The sequence below is a fragment of the Lepisosteus oculatus genome, chromosome 17 (genome assembly GCF_040954835.1).
Source record: "Lepisosteus oculatus isolate fLepOcu1 chromosome 17, fLepOcu1.hap2, whole genome shotgun sequence".
NCBI classification, from domain to species: domain Eukaryota; kingdom Metazoa; phylum Chordata; class Actinopteri; order Semionotiformes; family Lepisosteidae; genus Lepisosteus; species Lepisosteus oculatus.
The window spans coordinates 6915679-6923308 of record NC_090712.1 but is presented as its reverse complement, the minus strand read 5'-3'; positions in this window follow the sequence as shown (position 1 = coordinate 6923308).

Sequence of the window (7630 nt, the reverse complement as noted above, 5' to 3'; positions counted from 1 at the left end):
AGCATGTGCTGCTGTAGTGTCAGCTGAAACAATACCTTAGTTTACATCTAACATAAAACAGTCTATGATGTACAGTCCATGTCAATGAATGTACTCTGCTTCAAGACAAACCATTTTCTTAACATCTTTGTTCTGAAGTTCTGAAGCTCAGAGTGACGGTTCTCATCTACTCCAGGTTTGGAGTTTAAATCTGTTAGGAGCTGGACATCCTGCCAGGGGGAGAGTGTGGCCTAATTACGAGGACAGGAAGAGAATGGAAGATGCATCTCATAGCTTGATTGAAGGGCAAGAGCCATTATCTGCTGCGAAACCATAGCTGAGATAAGGAGTGAAGGAGCTCCAGGAAAACAACTGCTTGCCATGTGGGTGGGGGGTTAATGACTACACATTATTGCTCAACCTCACTTATAATTGTCAGGAACCTTTGCTGCCAACTGCAGTGACAGCCTCGCCAGACTGCTCGGTAAACTGAACAACAAGAACAACGCCGCAGTCTTTGGGAAGTACAAAGTACATTTTGGAAGGCCTAGTTAGGAAATTGAAAAATAAGTATCCGGCCATGTTCAGAAAAATATTTTCATAAATTTTAGATTATTGCGTCTACGTCAAGGATAGGGGAGCAAATGTTTAGGCTAGAGCCTGTCTCATAGTGTTACACACTGCTTATAACAAAATGTACTACAGGAATGCAAAAGACTTCTGCTAATAATATTAATCTACAAAGAATCACTGTTCCTGGCATGTTGGCACGTTTAAAACTCCCTTAAATATGGACATCGAGATATCATCTGTGTTCAAAATTAAAATAAATTTATCCTAAGAATCAAATCTTCTGCTCTAGAAAACTGTGGACAAAGGTTACTGGACAAAAACATGTAGGGATTATGCGAGATTTTCAAAAAAGCCTTCTTGATGATTTTCTTTTACCCTCCCGGTTCTGCAGCTGAGTGAGGGTATAGATGTCTGTACCCAAAGTCAGTTTCAGAATTTTACAGATTGAATGTGCATTTTCATGTGGCGCTCCTATTATTTGAAATCCGTCTGGAAAGTTATCACACCCATTTGGCAGGAGGGAGCAGAGAAATCTTCAAACTTTCAGTCACATCTTCACCTGCTGCTAAAGGTGGACCACATGCCTGGTGAGCTTAATTACCCAATTGAAACTTAATTGAATTAAACATGTTGCTTCACTGAAAAACTTGCGTGTTCCTGCTTGAAAGTCTGGAATTTTATTTTACTTTACGTGAATCCAGTATTTAAAGGGTAACATCTAACATGTTTAAAAGCTGAAGACTACTAGTTCGCATTCATCAAATTATTAAGTCAATTATGATTTCCGTTGTGTTTATGAGAGCTGGCTGGAATGAAAGCCAGCAGGTGAAGCCAATGGCATATTCGGAGAAGAGTATAGAGGGGACTTGAGTCGTCCTCGTAAAATTGAATATAGACAATTTCCCTGAAATTACAGATTAGCTTGGTGTCAGCATGTGCTGTGGACTAAGAGTGGTTTGTCTATTAGGCCATACTGATAACATTTATCATAGTCTGTTCATTTCCTTTCATTTTAGGAGATAAAAATTGTTCCATCTATTGCCATAACTAATAATTTTACAATAACGACTGTACTGTCTGGAGGGCGGTATAACATTTCATTAATCGCTGGAATGTTGTTCTTCTTTTTCTTCAGTAATGTGTGCTTAATTTGCACTTCTCAGTGATTTTCAATGTTACGAATATTAATTCTGGTGATGGTATCATTTACAACGAAAACAAGTTCTCCACATGAGAGTGAAAAAATGTCAGTTACTTTACTGGGAGTGGGTGAAAATTTAAAAAGCAAATTGAAAGAGAAACAAAAAATGAAAATACAGTGAGAAAGTCAAGGAAATGAACAAAAACGTTTTATGTTACTTAATTACGTTGAAGACAAAATACCTGGGCCCGCATGCTGCATTTCATATGCTGTGGTCCCACCGGAAGCTCCAACAGGAAATAATGCAAATTCCAGGGAGTAAAAGTGATAATATAATCTCCTTGTGCACACACAATTCACTTCATTTATTTAACTCCTGGAAACGCTGTGGCTGTTTTCCATTTTTATTGGGTCAGAGAAAGGAGAACCCTGTTCAGGGGGAAGAACCCTTCCTTGTTGTGGAAATCCTGCATTTCAAATGGCCCTCCGCAAGCTGTGAGGTGCAGTAACTGTAGAGCACTCTGGAAACCCGTTTCCACTGGGCGGTCACCCCCACAACAAAGCAGACAAGTGGGGCGGGGGGCTTGGAAATGAGAGATAACTAACGACTGCTCATGTGGTCAGTGTTACCAAATCATCTTTTAATGCATTGCCTAATAAGTGTTTATGAAAACCTTTGGCAGAAATGTAGGAGATAAAGCACTGAAAGCAAGTAAAAGCGTAGAGGCGGACTATATTGTGTGAAGAAGAATATGGACAATTGGGAGTAGTTCTCCGAAGTTTGATTTTATAGAGGTAGATGCAGAATTCCTGGACAAGGAAATCCCTCTTCCCCAAGTCTTGTTTAGGTAGATCAGTATGCTTGCGAATGGGGTTGATCTTGACTTTAGTGACTCAACTCCAACCATTTACAGATGAAAAGTGACTTAATTTACATGAAAGGGATTTGATGCACTAGCCAAAGTAAATTTAGCTCCTTGAAATTTAGGCTTTGCATAAGTTCATGTTACCTTACTCATTGACTGACATTGCGGTACTCAAGGAACAGGTATATTATCTTATTAAACCTGCACTATTCAATAAAGGTTACACAGGTATTCATTTTTAATTCGTTTTTTTAAAGTTTTTAATTAGTTTAATTTTCTGAATAAATGTTTTTATAATGAAATACACTGGAAGGCCTTTAAAGTGCTTGTACTGTATTTCTTCTCTGCAAAGAAAGTGGTTTTGCGGTTTTGTTAGATAAAGTAATCTTGTCTGCATTGCAGTGTTTAATCTGGTTAATTACAGAGCTTTTACAGGGCACAGATGTGTAACTGCTTGAAGTGGAACAGGGTGTGCTCAGCAGGTAGGTGCTTGAAGTACTTCATCATTTAGAGAAGCTCAGGAATAGAAATCGCCCCATTCTGGAGACTTAGACGTCTCTCATCCTATTCATATTCCCAGATGTTTGCTTTTAGAGTTTGGGATTTGTAATGTGCTGAAAATTTCCACTCATTGACTGTTCAGTAAAGCAATTGTTTTCAAATGAAACAGAGCCCTCGTAGAGCACTCAAACATTTGAGCTTGCTTTCAGAATTCTGTGAAGTCCAAAAAAGTGAGTAACTTAAGACACAAGATAGTTTTAATTGTTTTAATTGAGTTTTTTTAATATTCTAAAAATCAATGTTTAAGGAAACAGTTGAGTAATCAACATTTCCCTGTTTTGAATCAAGCAAAACAAGTCTACATATACTGTATTTACTGCAAGGCAGTTTGTCATGAGTTTCCCCACCCCAGCATTAGCATAAGGTTATTTGACCATGGTACACAATATGTCTTTAATAATGTATCTATCTAGAGCACTAAAATTTCTGAATAAAAAGACAGCACTAATCTGGTACAGTTTCTAAACTTGTGTGCTGGAATAGTTTTCTTCCATGTTATCTTTATGCACAGCATGTACTGTATGTACTACACCTTTGTATTGCAGTCATACCTTTGTACACTTGCAAAAGAATTCTCCTGTCCTGTCCAAACATGACGTACAGAGGTGTTTGTCTCTGGGAAGCTTGTCAGCTCGGATAATTCCACAGAGGCTAATTTTATCTGAGAGCGATCGGCAGGAATGGTGTGCGAGTGTGACGGAGGCTGGACAGCATTAAAAAGGAGTGGAAGCACGGTACTTTCAAGAATCATCCAGAACCGCTTTTTTAAACTGGAACCAGTTGCCTGTCTTTATATTCCCGTTCAGTTTTTCTTTCATCTTCATTAAAAATGATCTATTTCCTTATGACAATACGTACATCATTCATTTAGCCCTTATGGAAATGTGTCATTTCTAATATGAATAGGATTTCTCATCAGGATTTGAGTCAAATGCTTGCTGGTTGTATATTTTGCACATTTGGAGGAATGCTTTAAAAGAATGATGTAGATACAAGTGTCTCTTCTGTTACATTCCTATATATGTTTATAATGACTGAATTGTATTAAGGATTTGGGTAGGAACACTGGCCCTAGGGTACTGGGTTTGCTTATGCTGGATATGCAGGCGATTAGCATGATAACACAATCTCTATAACTCTTCATCTGTGGAGCGGCTTAAGCTGAAGAGCTTGCCTCTGACTTGACAACCTGCTCCTTCCAGAAGAGGAGTGAATTATTTCTGCTCGGTCAAAGTGCACATTCTTCCCAGGTGATAGGCAGGATGCTCATCAGACTGCAAGAGACAAGTTTGGGCTGGGACGCAGGCAGGGCCGAGGGCAATCCCTCGCAAATTCCTGTGATTTGCACGTTTCTCCCCTTGGTGCGTTTACGATGTGCTTCTCGAAAACCTAGGTACGTTGGCCCCGATGAAAAACTGAAAGTGCCTTTTAGAATACTCATAATGATAGAGCCTGTCCCTAATAGCCTATAATCTGGGTCCAGCAGCTAATTAAAAAGAGCACTTTTTTTCCTTGCCTCAAGTGTGCGCTAATTATGAGGAGGTGATTTTGTCCCGTCTGAAAGACCTATGACCTGTTCCTTGTCTGAGCTCTTTTAAAAATTAAGGCGACTGGCTAACTTCAATTCGAGCACTAAACCTGAATTCATCATTTTAAATATTAAAACATGATTTTCTACTTAAATGCTGTATTGTACTACTCATCTTTTAAAGGTATGCATGATGTAAGTGTGGTGCAACATCAGAGGCTTGTGTCAGTATGAGCAAACATAGATGTTCATATAAAGTATATAACATTTAACACCTATTTGGACTGTTGAGCAAGAGAAATGTGGCTTCCTCACTATGGGGGCCTGACAGGACGTGTCTGTGTCTCAGAATTCATTCAGATATTCTGCGAACAAGCCGTTACTAAGTAAATTCGATGCTAAAGACCTGACAATTCCATACACTCTATCCATTGTGATTCTAAAATGTATGATGTGAGCGTTTCTTGCCCACATAGCTTACTATGTGAATCACTACCTCCATCGATCAACCGATCAACTGATCAGCCGATCAACTAACCAACCAATCAAGCAGTTAGTTAATTGGAGTATGGCACAAGGAAACAATTTACCAGAGGTACTCAACAGTATGCCGAAACACCTGAGCCTCATTCAGCGTTGAATGCTGCTTTGTGCTGTTGGGTATTAAATCCTGCATGAAGTTTGTAGCTTTCCTGTGGAAATCCCCCATCACAGCTTCAACAGCTTGTTTTTCAGCCTGTGAGGTCAACTTGACGATTATAGGCAGCAAGCAGGAATCTGCCCAGCTCTTACAGATGTAGCTTTGCTCAGCTGCAGCAGGAAACTGGATTATTCATCCTTGGGGTGATTTTAGATCTTCATTTTTTCAGTGGATTAAAATCTAAAATCTTATACCAATGTTTTAAGGAAGTGACCTGTCTCACCCTTACAACAAAGTAAAAATTGATATACTAATTAGTAAGGAGTGGTGTAGCCTGTCAAGACATCCAGTTACACTTTGAAATATTTTAATAGTGCTCAATGCACTTTCCTTATCATTTTGCTTCATTATCTTCTTCTCGATTCTTTTAATTTCTTTCCATATTTAAAATCATTTTTGAGCTTATGTTGTTGTACACCAAACAAGTGCACAGTGAAAATTCAACATCCTGTGTTTCACATCTTAAACTCAGTTCATACACATTGTTTTAAACTTATGAAAGTATGTTTCTTGTGGGGATAAAAATACTGTGCTTGAGTCATATGATTTCATAAATATTTTCTCATATTTGAATTAAAAAGTCTAGAATGAATGAATTCTAATCTGCATGAATAGCCATTAAAAAAGAGCTTACTTAATTAACACAAGATCTGCTAAAGATACTATCATGCCCTGCTTGGTAGCTGAGATCACCTGGTTGCCATCAACATGATTGATGTCAGCCTCTCTGTAATAGAAATTGCTGGAGATTGAGATGCCAGTAATGCTGACATCTGAGAATTTAAAAATCGATATTCAGTGGGCTAGAATACATCTGACAGAGGCAGAGAGAGTGGTGGAGTGTTTTATTAGCAGATGTTGTGTCCTTGACAGACCTCGCAGATGGAAAACAATGTGTGTAGAGTTATCCTGGTGAGGAGTTGTGCTGACTTGTGTTGATCAAGCCAACCAGTGTGGCTGTCGAAGTGTGGTGATTTGTGAACAAATGTCCTTTAACACATGATTTCCTGTTTATTGTAGACTGTGGTCAGCATTACAGCTCAGCGATGCATTGACAAAGCAGTTTTTCCTATTAAGCCCATCAAGCCAATCAAGAAATTTTAATTTTCCAGCAGCCCAGTGCAAGGACCACATAGTGCTCGAATTGCAATGGTAAGACTTAAAGAAAACAGTGTTATGATTGGCTTTTTTGTCCGGAGTTCAATATTTGTGCAGCCAACGGAACAGGAAAAATATACACAACTGGTCAAACATAATCCAACTGGCCGCTTTTTGCAAGAGTGAAGCAGGATCGAGAGGCTGATCAGGCCTATGCATAAACTGGCCAGGACTGTGTTCATGTTCAGGGAGATTATACCCCATACTAACTTTGTAAAGTTTTCCTTTTGAAAAACTGTCATATTTCATATAGAGCATTTACAGTGGTACCTTGATTTATATTTCTAATCTCTGAATTTTTGTTTGATATGTTTAAATGATTTGATTATTCAAATTTACTTTCCATCCTTTTTTTTGTTTTCTGTTTTAACAGATATCACTTTGTTTTCTTAAAATTATTTTTGAAGGATTTTTGTTTAACAAACCTTTCTGGACAAAGTTCTTCTTGGGCTTTAAATATTTAACCCTTTCTCATGTTAATATTGGTTTTATTAATACTAAAGCCAACATTTTATGAAAGGGTATATTTATTGATTAAGTCTTACACCTTAGCAGTTTCTGCAGTTTTGAAAATCATTGTTTTTGTTTTCCGAAATTAAACAGCATTGATTAGAATCAATTACAGCTTATAAACAATTACCTAAAAGTATTCTACTGGAAAATAAAACTATTATAAAACTTAACCAGGTAGAGTTCAATTGTGAAGATTGTCATGTTGGCTTCTTCAGTGGTGTGAATGAAGTGTAATTGATTTAGGTCATGCAAATTGAAAATGGATAACATTTTTCAGAAATTTAGAACTGCAAAATGTTGTTTCTCCTGCAGCGCACAGAGCTTGTGTCTTCCATCCATCTTCCTTTAAAGATGGGGGAACTGTGAACTTTAACCTAGGGCAAAAATAACATTTTCAGAAAGAGGTGAGGTAAAACTTTTGGGTTTTAACAGACAAAAGTCTAGGGACAGTTTAAGAAGTTTTCTGCTCCTGAGTGAATGCAGTTTAATTTTTTGATCCATGTTGCCCTATATTTATTTTGAAATGGTTTACTTTACAAAACATTTCTCTGATGCTTAAAGAGAACTTAGAGTTTGAAAGTTAAAATATTTTGTTCTTCACCGTGAGAACA